The sequence below is a fragment of the Rhagoletis zephyria genome, unplaced genomic scaffold (assembly GCF_001687245.7).
Source record: "Rhagoletis zephyria isolate East Lansing unplaced genomic scaffold, Rhagoletis_zephyria_1.1 Rzeph_scaffold_00921, whole genome shotgun sequence".
NCBI lineage: Eukaryota > Metazoa > Arthropoda > Insecta > Diptera > Tephritidae > Rhagoletis > Rhagoletis zephyria.
The window spans coordinates 139,283-153,014 of NW_016158005.1; positions in this window are offsets into that span (position 1 = coordinate 139,283).

Sequence of the window (13,732 nt, forward strand, 5' to 3'; positions counted from 1 at the left end):
CGTTTCGTTTAACCTTTTCATTAAATTATATTTGCATTCCTTACCAGGTGGCAACCCTATTTAAAAATATTTAGATATACATTTGCCTTTATCCTTTCTCATACTAAAATATTTGATTTTAATAGTTAATTAAATTGATTTTAAGTTTATGAAAAGGTGGCAACTCTCTCCAAAAAAAAAATAATAAATCGTTTTTAAACTGATTTTATTTGGCACTTACACTGTTGTAACATTTTATCTAACTTTCATAAATACATAGTTGATTTTAACTTTTGAAAGAAGCGGCAATCTCCTTCAAAAAATATCCTATATCTTAATCCAGGTCATAGCCTATAGCTATGCCAAATTTCATTGAAATACGTTCAACTTACAAACTTTCACATTTATAAAATAAATAGGATGTATTTTATGGATTTTTCATCTAAGCCAAATTTGAAATGTTTAAAGTTTGCTAGCCTCCTCTTAAACACAACCTATAATGCATTTATACATCCATGCACCAGCCGTATTGCGATATTCCGAGCATTTACAGATGCATAACGTCGTTTAAAGTAGAAAACCGCGTATCCGTCATTCTGCAAACCCGCGTACCTGACATTTGCTGCCAAAAATTGGATTTGCTCACACAAGTTCTTGGCTCAATCCTTATCCATTCGTCCTGAAATATATATAATAGCCAAAAATGCGATTGCTTTATAAAAAAGGGAACTTTTTTGAAATATAGGTGTTTTTACTATCTGGAAAATAATTTATGCAACCTCAAATACGTGTTTTTTCATTTTGTTGCCACGCGGTTTTGTACTTTAAACGACGATATGTAAATAATATGTAAGCAGTTAACAAAGCAAATCAATAATAGAGCTTTCGACACCAGTGCGTATGAGTAACTAATAATCGTAGCGTATGTAGTCGCGTAAGGTTACTCATACGTCAAGGACGACTGGAGTGGCTCCAGCAATAAATCTGCTTTGCATTTCAGCACGTTATGGCATTAAATTACATAAAAATCTATAAAGAAAGATGGTAATTTTCCTTATGGGTTCTTATAAATAACTTAAATTCAAAAAAAATACAATGTACTGTATGTATGTAAAATATATTTATACATATTAGCTTATTTTTGAAATAACGAAATTTAGTGAATAAGTAGTGCTATATGTATTTAAGAATGTATGCGCATCTGCTTACTTGAATAGGCGGCAGGTAGTATGTAGGAAATTTATGTAATAGCGTTACTTACCTTTGTTTAAGTCGAAGTACTGGTTTTTCTATATGTTTCACGAAACACTGGTAAAAACTCCAGTATTCAGTACTGCCAGACACTTTCCGTTTGCGGCCACTTTCGCCAGATGCTTTAAATTTCGCGTGGGTACATCATTTCCTGCCCATACTTAACGCAAAAAAATATAAACGAATCATTAAATTTAACAGTATGTGTCTTCATTCACTAGCGAATTATTTTGACCCCTGGTGACAATGAAAAGGTTTGGCAATAGTATATATTGATTTTGAACAATATTTAGTTAAGAATGCATAAAAACCAGAACTTCGACATTAACAAAAGTAAGTACCGTTTTATATAATATTCCTTTCCTACCTGGTTCCTGCAAAAGACCGTCTACTCAAGCAATACACATACATCCTTAAATGCATATAACACAACTTATGCCTTAAATATTTTTACATCGAAAATAAGTTAGGTCTGGCGGCCCTGTCATCGTACCCTATTCCTCAGTTTAATTTCTTTAATGAAGCAACAATCAGCTTTTGGGTCTGAGAACTTGTTGAGTATATATATGTATTTTCATTAAAAGATTCATAGAATATTGTATTTTTATTGGCAACTTGCCTGAATTGGGAGCCATATATGTATGTAGTTAGTATAAGTAATGATGGTAGTGCGAGTTTATGTGTATGCACTCAAGTAAACGTTTGCACAACTAAAGACTTATGTTTGTCTGTTTGGTGACCTGTCTGACCTTTGACACGAGCATGGTGCACGCCAGCAACTAGTGATTATTGGTTTCCAAGGTGAACCTAAAAGCATTTCTTTTTCCTATAACTTTGGAACGTGGAAGGACGTGTTTAAGATTTCAATCGAACTGTGCAGAAAATTAATTAAAATCTAAAATAAGTTATTGTAAAACCATGAACAATGAATAGTGGCGTTTACGAATGTATGCAGTTACTCTCTGTACCTTTTTAATCATTCAAAGAGTATGGCAAACCTACAAGGCTGTATAGCCTAAAGCAACAACCGGCTAAGCCACATACCTGAGGCAGCCGTCGATGACTCCTTTGCCTGAGAAAAAGAACGGTATAAAATGTGGATGACCCAACCCCTACAATTTAATGCTAACAACCAGCTTTTTCACTGCTGCTAATATTGCTTTATGCACAGCTGTTACTCATTAAACGAAAGCAGACAGCTCAAAAATTATTTAAATTGCCAAAGACAGCGCCGGTGACAGCTGACGCGCCATGACTTTGGCGGCGATGAAAAAAAAGGATTACAAAAAGAAAATGTGTCAGATGGCAAGCACAAGAAGAGAAAATGAAAACCAACGCCATAGAATATTGAAATTTGTAGAAAAGCACAACAGAGCTTTCAAGGACAATAAGGGGATTTATATATTTAAATATCAAGACATCGTTACATATATTTATATATGCATATAAGGTAATAAATACATATTTTCGCATGTATGCAGGGACGGATCCTGAACATATTTTTGGAGGGCTAATTTGGCTATAGGAAAATGACGCATACCGTTGGAGTGAATTACTGGAAAATGGGTTAAGGCAAAACGAACGAGTATTTTTTATCTGCAATTAATAAATTTTTAAATCTACATTTACATATATGTACAAAAAAAGTGACAGTTGATGAATAAAAGTTAAGCAAAAGGTATTGCTTTGACTTATAAGCAACTACTCCTTATTATATGGATAATAATTTAAGTCTTTGCTACTTTTGCTACCCAAAAAGAGCTTTTACTACAAAGTGAACACAGTCTTAAACAAATTTTCGTACAAACGTGGCAGCACTTTCGTTGTCAAAAAGAACATATAATATTGGGAAGCCACAAACATAGCCGGCATCCTTATTTTCTATGACCTTTGGTTATGTTTTATTCTGTTAAACTGGTACTCTCACTATATTGCAGTCGTCACTCTTGTAAAACATTTCTTTTAAGGTTTTTATAATTATTTGTTAAGATTCGTTTTTCTAGGGAAACGATTCTAATTGGATTTGTTGAAATTATTAAAAATAATACTAATTACCTTGAAAAATTCATGGATATAAAAAAATATAGGTGGCGAAAATATATATAGGGAAGAGTAATTTCAGCATTCTTTGGCTACTACCCACCGGTTATTTAATGTTTATTATTTTTTTATGAAAGTGTAACCTTTATGAAGTGTAACCAAAACTATGTAAATCAAACTTTGTATAAAAATTTGAAAAATTGGAAAAAGCCTCATTAAAATTATGAGCAGTTGCCCAAAATTTGGTGCAAATCGTATCCGAATCGTGTGAATGCACAAATATTTTTCTTTATCCCAATCACGAAAAACAATCTGTTAAAATTTTTCAGTAGAAGTTTTCTATATTGCACCAATCGTGTGACTACAAGAAAATTGTGGCTTAGTTTTTATTCGTCAGGCTCAGTGTTTTCAGACCATTACCATTTTAGCTTTTTTCCGGTCCGATTGGGTTTTTTTATTTGAGTTTAACGGCAAAAAATATGTTTAGCTTCCAGCTTTTTTATCAGCATTTTTTAATTTTCTGGCGTTGTTAGCTTTTTATTTTTTTTTTACAAAACAACATGAACAGTGTTAAGAAATTCAGTAAGATCTTATTCAAATAATGTACAGGCAGGTGGCTACCATTAAGGTAGAAGTAGATTGTCTGCCTAACTTCTCGACGTCGGTAAAAAGGTAACCATCTACTCTGATTGCCAAGAGGGAACCAGCCTCTGCGCTCTTTCCGTTACGCTCAAAACTGGTAGCCAGTCCGCCAAAAGATTTTTCGGGTGCGGTACTAAATAGATGCCTCTTAGAAAAATCCAGGCGCGTGGGAAGCTCCTCCAACCTCATCTCTTCTAGTCGGCCCGGCTAGTAGGAGCATCTTTTAGTTGCTTTTAATATTTTCCTATTCATACTTATGTTTGTATAATTGTAGTAATATTGGAGAGAGTGGGAGTACCTGGTCTATTAAAAGGACACACCGTATCCTAATCTCAACATTTTCTCTAATACTTCACAAAGGAACCTTAAGTTTCTGATAAAGCAAAAAATATTGTTTCAGCTTTTACCGGAAGTAAAATATGAGAACTGTGACACTTTAGGAGATAATACCTAAACTTAAAAATGTTAATTTAAAATACTTTTGAAGAACTTGCGCAAAGTGATGCACAATTTTTTTATTGATATTTTTGATCACTCTTTGAACAATGTGGTTGTTCACACTTGCCAGGTTATCAGGTTATTTGGTTAAAAATTATTATTCTTAGTATATTTTTTGTTGTAAACTGAATAAAAAATATAACCACATAACCAGATAACCTGATAACCTGGCAAGCGTGAACAACCTCATTGTTACTGTTTTGAAATTACAGCAATGATTAAATTTGGTTTTTTAATATTTTTATTTCTTTTTACCATTAAATCAAATATTGATTTAGATTTGTTTTCTAGCTTCTTAACTTTTTCTCTCTAAAAATTTAGACCCCTACAATAACGCCCCCCCGCATCACCGCCTCCGCCCCGCATCACCGCCCCCTGGGATCCGACCCTGCATTTATGAATCCACCCATGGAATTGTGAAGCCAACACAATCGTAATAGTCCATTTAAGTACGCCAAACCGGAATTTCCGTTAAAGATAAGCATTGAATTCCGACTGTACTACACTGAGAAAAAGGATTAGTTTCGACAACTAAACATATTTAGTTCCCGCATTTTGACAATATTTGGGAAATGTGGCCAAGGATTGGGAACTATTACCATGGGTTTTTAATTATAACTAAATATATTAAAGCTTCTAATATTCATCTAGGTTGTACCAAATCGTTAATTTAGATGAATGGTTTAGTAAAACTAATAAATATTTTTTTGAAACATATTTCTACAAATTCCATTCAACTTAACGAATGGTTCATAAAAGGATGTCATTAAGCTCTGCTAATACAGATAAGCTTTCTTTCAACACATGCATTGCATAAAAACGATTCAATGAATGAGACTGTGTGCGTGGAAATCATTGTTCCGCTTCTGCTGTTCGTATATGGGTGAAACACGCGTGTAGTCACAGAGCGCTCAGTAAGCTATGGCATGTCGATCACTGCGCTATTTAGAGAAAAAAAAGTATGTGCTATTACATCATGAACGAAAGACACAAGATCACGCGGGAAGGAAAGAACGAAAAAAGTTATTTTCTAGCTGCCGAAATCTCGACGCCATCTTTGTTGTAAGAAGTAAACAACGAAGAGAACGGAGAAAACCGCGAAATTGTTGAACGCATGAAAAATCATTTTTATTATGCAAATTCTTCTATAAATCGTGCCGTTGTGTTAAATTATTCTTTATCTTATGTGTACACACGTTGTCACAAGCGAAAATGAAGAAAATTGCAGTAAAAAGCCACCATCAAATTGTAAACAACGAAGAAATGTAAACAAACGGCTAATGTCAAAATCGTTCAACTTTTTTCCTAAATGCGATTCTAACGGGCTAGTCTCCTGCCCGCGTGATCTTGTCTTTTTGGTTCATGCTATTACATGCCCAGACTTGTTTGTCTCAGTTTCAGTTTTGCCATCGCCGCGGGTTGTTTCGGTGTGCGCATAGTTATTTAAAAATATAAAGTTTGATGCCAACCGGGGTTTCTCAGTGGATATATAATTCATGTGAATTATAATTTGAAAGTATCTATTTAGCCAAGGAAAAAGCAAGGCAGTAGTATACTTAAACCAGCACTTCCAGCAGATATTGACCTGGGCTTTCGTACGACTATTCCTGTTTCATCGTTTCTTTTTAGGAAATTCTTACCACCATATACATATGTATTATTTACACTAGTAACTATATATGTAATTATGAATGTATTTTTTATTCTTAATATATGAAAATAAAAGAAGAAAGTAAACACAACAACCATCGAGTAAATTTTTATTTGTGTCAAACTNTTTAGAGAAAAAAAAGTATGTGCTATTACATCATGAACGAAAGACACAAGATCACGCGGGAAGGAAAGAACGAAAAAAGTTATTTTCTAGCTGCCGAAATCTCGACGCCATCTTTGTTGTAAGAAGTAAACAACGAAGAGAACGGAGAAAACCGCGAAATTGTTGAACGCATGAAAAATCATTTTTATTATGCAAATTCTTCTATAAATCATGCCGTTGTGTTAAATTATTCTTTATCTTATGTGTACACACGTTGTCACAAGCGAAAATGAAGAAAATTGCAGTAAAAAGCCACCATCAAATTGTAAACAACGAAGAAATGTAAACAAACGGCTAATGTCAAAATCGTTCAACTTTTTTCCTAAATGCGATTCTAACGGGCTAGTCTCCTGCCCGCGTGATCTTGTCTTTTTGGTTCATGCTATTACATGCCCAGACTTGTTTGTCTCAGTTTCAGTTTTGCCATCGCCGCGGGTTGTTTCGGTGTGCGCATAGTTATTTAAAAATATAAAGTTTGATGCCAACCGGGGTTTCTCAGTGGATATATAATTCATGTGAATTATAATTTGAAAGTATCTATTTAGCCAAGGAAAAAGCAAGGCAGTAGTATACTTAAACCAGCACTTCCAGCAGATATTGACCTGGGCTTTCGTACGACTATTCCTGTTTCATCGTTTCTTTTTAGGAAATTCTTACCACCATATACATATGTATTATTTACACTAGTAACTATATATGTAATTATGAATGTATTTTTTATTCTTAATATATGAAAATAAAAGAAGAAAGTAAACACAACAACCATCGAGTAAATTTTTATTTGTGTCAAACTGAAATAATAAACGGTTAGCTGATTCACGTCTACAGCACGTGCACAAAATTAATTGAAAACTTGTATCAACCCGAGCATTGTTTATATTTGCTCAACAATGATTTTATCCAACTAACAATATTGTCCACTCAAGGTAGTCATTTTGTAATTATTACCAAATATACATTTGTCCCAACTAGAAGTCTCAAGTAAATTGCAAGCTTTCGTGAACTACATATTTATTATATATATTTATTTCGCCATATCCAACTATGCCACTTGGTCACTATAACCAAATCTTGGTAATTATAACTAAACCTTTTTCTGAGTGTATGCCAGAGAAGTGACGAAAGCTAGAAATAATGTGAGGGTTGGTTGATACACGTGCAAGATTTACTATGGTATTCGACGGCAGTGTGCCAAGGAACTGCATAAGAAATGCACAACAAAGCAGTTAGTGCAAGTCATAAGTAAGCAAGCGCATCAGCCACGCCCACTTTACCAATAGTTATTCATTTAAACAAAATCTATCGTAATGGTTCAAAACATGCTAGCATATATACATACATATGCACATATGTATGTATGTGCAATATGGAAACTATTTATTATTTGTATTATATCATGCTTAAATACATACATATGCATACAAACACAGTCGAAAGAGCACCATAAAGCCAGACAATCAAAAATACATAAAATCGAGCAAATGAGTAACAGCAAGTTTTGCAGCTGTTGCCTGAGACGGCCAAAAAGCAGACATGTGAGTAGCCCAAAACAACTGGAATTCATTATGTAACACTAGTCGAGGGAGGTTTTCATTCGTTTACTGTTTGGCGTGAGGCGCAAGTCCCTACCTACTACATAAAAATACTTATACATACATTGTACATCCCTGCTAACATCCTTGAGTTAGTTTGGCCATGAAAAGTTTTTAAATGCAATAGACTTCTTTTAATCACTCAACACTCTTCACAGAGCAGATTTTCACTTAAAGCACTCTACAATAACTCAACTTATAACTCATTTCTTCTTGAGTTTGCGGATATTAAATGCCAAAATTTGTACGCTCGTGCTGCTCTTTCAGCAAATCATCGGGCAGCTCAAACAATTTTTTTAGCATTTCAAGTAGATTTTTATGCTCAGAAGGAAGGTTGCGCACAAAGCCGCAATTAGAAGAATAACCTCTCTTGAGGATTAATACCTATTCCTTAGTAGCCAAAACTTTTGGAACATGTTTGAAGGGCTTCCCCCTCCCGAGTATTTTGACTGCCATTCACCTGGGAGTGACCAGAAGTGATTATTATCTACGTATCCCATGGGAAGCGACCAAACGCCCGTTAGGGAGCGAGCTAAAGTAAGAAGCGAAAACCTCACGTACGCTGGTTTTATTTCCCGCTACTTTAAAATCCCACCCATTAAAAACAAAAAATATTCCTTTGGACGAGACCACCTTCCTTTGATGAAGACCACGGCAAAGGTGTAAAGGACTATGATTTGAGGTTATGTAGCTAGAGTATCCGAACCCTTAATGGGGGACGTGCCTCTGCCCGGCTGGTTGAGAAGACAAAGGCTGTCATCACCGCCATCCCAGATATGCGATGGACGGGGCAAGGCAAGGTAAGCGACATCTAAATACTACAGTTGCCACGTAAAGGAGCGAAAATTCGGTGTTGGATGTATGATGGGAGAGAGACTCTGTCGCCAGATCCACTCTCCGAGTGCAAAACTCGGACCACTTTCTTGTTATAGCCCAGATACGCACTCCGCTTTGTGTGGCAAAAATTTTCATTATATTCAATGATCCTCCATGAATCTCCCCTCTCTAGGACAATTGTAAGAGGTCCCGCGTCGAGCATTTAGTTTTCCCATTAGGAATTACACGTAAGAAAATGATTTATTTGCTTTTGAAGTCAATATAATTTTCCAGGATCATTGAAAACTCTCAAAACTGGAAGAATACATTGATCACATGCCATTTAAGTATTATGCATGCTCAAATTCCTTAAATACAAAAAAAAAAAAAATTTGTAAATATGTACTAGATATGACCCAAAATGGGACAAAATGGGACAAAGGATTAAAAAATAATTTAGGAATTAAAATAATCTGGGCCTGCATTATATTTAAATGGCATGAAGCTAATGTATTATTACAGTTTCGAGCGTTTTCATTGATCCTAGAAAATTATATTGACCTCAGAAAAAAAATAACTCATTTTCTTACGTGTAATTCCTATGGCAAAACTAAATGCTTGACGCAGGACATCTTACAATTGTCCTCATTACTATATCAAATGCTAAAATTTGAGTCTTATGCCGGTCGCATTAAGGATTTTTTTTACGTGGACTAATGCACATACATCCATACATATGTATATAATACAGCTTCATGAATATTTCCCTAATCCTATCTTTCAAAATATTCATAAATTTATATAACAAAAAAGTCAACAACTGTTATCTCTGCCATTAAAACAGCTACCAACCTTGAATTAGAGCAATTTCTACGTACATAAACATAAGTGTGTATGTGTGAACTAGATTTGTATAAACATATTTGATGCAAACAAGTTGCATATATAGAACAACATTAACGGCGGCAGCAGTGCAATGAAAACAATGACGCCAGTGCACTGACATGCAATTCCGCATTATTCGGTACGATGTGGTTGGCACTGCTATCAAGCTTAAGGGCCTGCAGTTGTAGGGGGTGCCAGTGTAACTGACGAGAACTATTTTTACGAAAGGCGTGAAGAATTGAGGAGAAAAAAGCGAGACACTCTAAAATTGTAATACTTATTTATGTATGCATAGCATGAATCTCGGATGACGCTTATAGGATGACAATTTGACATACACATCACTACATAGTAAGCGAGTTATAGCACAATATTAAAATAATAATTCGATTTTCAGAAAGCCGATGACTCAAAGACAAAATCCATATATTTTTGTTTACATTTTAAAGATCATATTTATTTCAATCACAGCACAGAATACAGAGAATATTATCGTACTTTATCAGATAGTATATGTCCTATGCAAATGTACATACTAACACTGTATGGTATATAAATACGTAAATATGTATGTATATTGTATTATGTTTGATTCTACAGTATAAGTTAGGTGATAACGTATAATAATGCATATTGGATGCATTGTGAAAATGACATGTAATTGATTGGTTGGGGAATAAAAATATGTATGTATGTATATGTTTTTGGAAATTAAAGAATTGTGAGATTTTTTTAAGTCTGTTTACATTAATAAAGCACCTGTTACAAGGAAGCTACAATAGAAATACATTATGCAGAATATTTAACTGAACGCCAGTTCCGAAATTATCTTTAACTTAGATATCGAGCCCTAACCGCCAAAATAACGTAAGCGACATTTTTTTCAAAATTTTCTTTTTGATGCAGAAATGCATCTAGATGCTCTAGGAATATTTCTGCATCAAAAAGAAAATTTTGAAACAAATGTCGCTTACGTTATTTTAGCGGTTAGGGCTCGATATATACATACATATATATTCATAGTTGTATACTATTTGTAAGCTTTTCTAATTTTTATTTGATTGCCTTAGGTGCTGAAGAGCCGTTGTAAAATTAAAGAAACTTTTACAATCAAATCTACGTACACATATTACAATAAATTTATGTATTTGAAACTAGTGCTACATATGTATGTATTGAGCAAACATAGATATACTATATATAAGATTATATTTTTATTTGTAACCCATACGCGAATCTCTAGTTTAATTAATTTCATAAAATAATCTCAAAAAGTTTCTCAAGGATGTTAATTTGTAAAAAGACAAAAATAATATGCAGTGGTTAATTGAAAAATCACTAGAAAATGCAAACATCAAATTTCCAAAAATTTAAAAAAATTTTGGTTTCCTAAATATTGAAATGCACAACAATTAATTAGATACTGATTGTAAAAAATAAATAATAATTTACAGTGGTTAATTAAAAAATCATTAGAAAATTCAAACACCAAATTTTCAAAAATTTAAATAAATTTTGATTTCTTACAGCCAATTTCACGAAAGCAATTTAAGAGAAAAACAATTTTAATTATTTGAATTTTATATGGAAATTGGCAAGAAATAAAAAGCTATTTTCCATTTAAATTGCTGGTGAAACCGGCTGTTAATAATTGAAATGTATTCAGAGCTGGGTAAATGCAGTTACATTACAATTACAATTACATTCCTCAGTAATTGTAATTAGGATTCAATTCCTTCAGTTCACAGCAATTCCTTGAAGTAATTTCAAATGGAATGGTTTTTTTCTTCAATTCCATTACAAATAATTTCATATTGTAATTGGAATAAATTACGTGCTAGTAATGTATTTTTTTTTCAATTCCTTTGAAAGAAATTGAAAATGTAATTTTTTTCCAATTCCTTTGAAAGGAATTGAAAATGTAATTGATTTTTTCGAAAAATTTATAAAAAAAAAAATTTACTGTTGAATTGCAATAGCTTTGTTAAGCTTGAGCGCTATTGTTGCACTAAATGGTAGGTCTTTGATTTCTTAATCTACTGAAGGCAGAAAAAACCGGGAAGGTTTATTAAAACGGGTCATTTGTATTTTATATTGTAATTGTATCGGAAATTTTTCAAAATTTCTTTATATAATTCTCTTCTCATGGAGAAAATTTAAACATTTTGTAATGCAAATCTTAACTAAAGATACTTAAAAATATATATTCTTTATTTTATCAATTAAACTGAGTTAAAATATTCAAATAGGTGGTAACCCTCCTCAAAAGTATTTTTGAAAGTCTTCTTTTTTAAACCTCTTTAATTTGATACCTAGATCAATTATGTTGAGTTAAATTTCCAACATATTTCCGGCAGTAAGCCTTCTTAAAACTCTTAAGTTTGATTCCCATAATACAGTATTTCATTTATTTTATCAAAATAACCGACTTTAAATTTTCAAACAGGTGGCAATTTTACTCAAAACTATTTCCAGAAGTTATCTTTCTTAAACCTTTTTAATTTAATATCTATATTGTAATATATCATTTAGTTTATCAATTAAATTGCGCTAAATTTTTTAACAGGTGGCAACCCTCCTTTAAAATATTTTCGACTGTAAGCCTTTTGAAAACTCTTTAGTTTGACACCCACATGGCAATATTTCATTTACTTTATCAATTTAACTGAGTTACAATTTCCAAATAGGTGGCAACCCCCCTCAAAAATATATATTTTTTTTATTTTTTTATTTTATCAATGTAACTTAGTTAAATTTTCAAACACATGGCAACCCTCCTCAAACATATTTTCGGCAGTAAGCCTTCTTAAAACTCTTTAGTTTGACACCCACATGGCAATATTTTATTTATTTTATCAATTTGACTGATTTAAAATTTTCAAATAGGTGACCTTCATCAAAAATACTACCAGCAGTTATTTTTCTTAACCCTCTTTAACTTTATTGTAATAACTCATTTATTTGATCAATATAATTGGGTTTAAAAATTTTCAAATAGGTGGAAATCCTCCAATTTTTTGCGATATCATTGGTTCTGGTCAGTGCTGCCGTTTGCTAATTTTCGAGCGAAGAGAAAACACACTAAAAGTGAAGTGTTTCGGAGTGACTTGGAAGGAAAAGTGAAGTGATTATCGAAGTGACAACTTTCATGCACAATTAGGGTTGTGGGGTTTTTCAATTAGGTTATTTATCACCTGATTGGTTAATCGATTATTTTTTTGTCACTATATGAGTAATCTTTAACTTTTATTAATTTATAATTTGTTGTGTTCCTGCGCATATTTAGTGCTGCAATATCTTTAAAATCACAATGTCTCACACGTCGAGGAAAGAAAATCAAAAATTACAGTTTACTGATGATATTAACACTAAAATATAATTAATCGATTATCGATTCACAGCAATACACAGCAACAACGTCATCACGAGATTCACTTCAATGTTTAATTTTTGTTGTAAAATTGAAAATGTATGAAAATTAAAATGTAATGGTTATTTTCCTCAAATATTTACTAAATAATTATGAAATTTTATCCACCCATATTGTTGATTTTGGTTAAATAAATCATATATTTCAAAGAAATTTTTATGTATTTTGAAGATAAATCTAATTTGTGGAAAGTGAAGTAAAACGAAGTAAAATGAAGTGACGAAGTGAAGGCTTCTAAAGTGAAGTGAAACACTTCAATTGAAGTGACACAATACAAAAAAAAATTCAAATCGGTTCAGCCGTTCTCGAGTTTTGACGACCGTGACATACGAACACAACATTTTTATACATATATATATATATATATATAGATATACATAGAAGATGTCTAATGTGTGCTTTCGATTTTAATCTTTGACCACAACAAAAATTCCACATTGTACATTCGTGAATGAACTTTCAGTTTCTCGATTACTTTTACAATTCCTTTGAGTAATTGAAAAAACTGAAGTACTTTTGCAATTCTAGGTAATGGAATTGAAAAAAAATCAATTACATTTTCAATTCCTTTCAAAGGAATTGGAAAAAAAATTACATTACTAACACGTAATTTATTTCAATTACAATATGAAATTCCTTGTAATGGAATTAAAAAAAAAAAAACAATTACATTTGAAATTACTTCAAGGAATTGAGAAAGTAATCGATTCATTTGCTGTGGACTGAAGGAATCCTTGTAATTTGTAATTGGGAGTAATTTAATTCCTAAAGGAATCATTACGA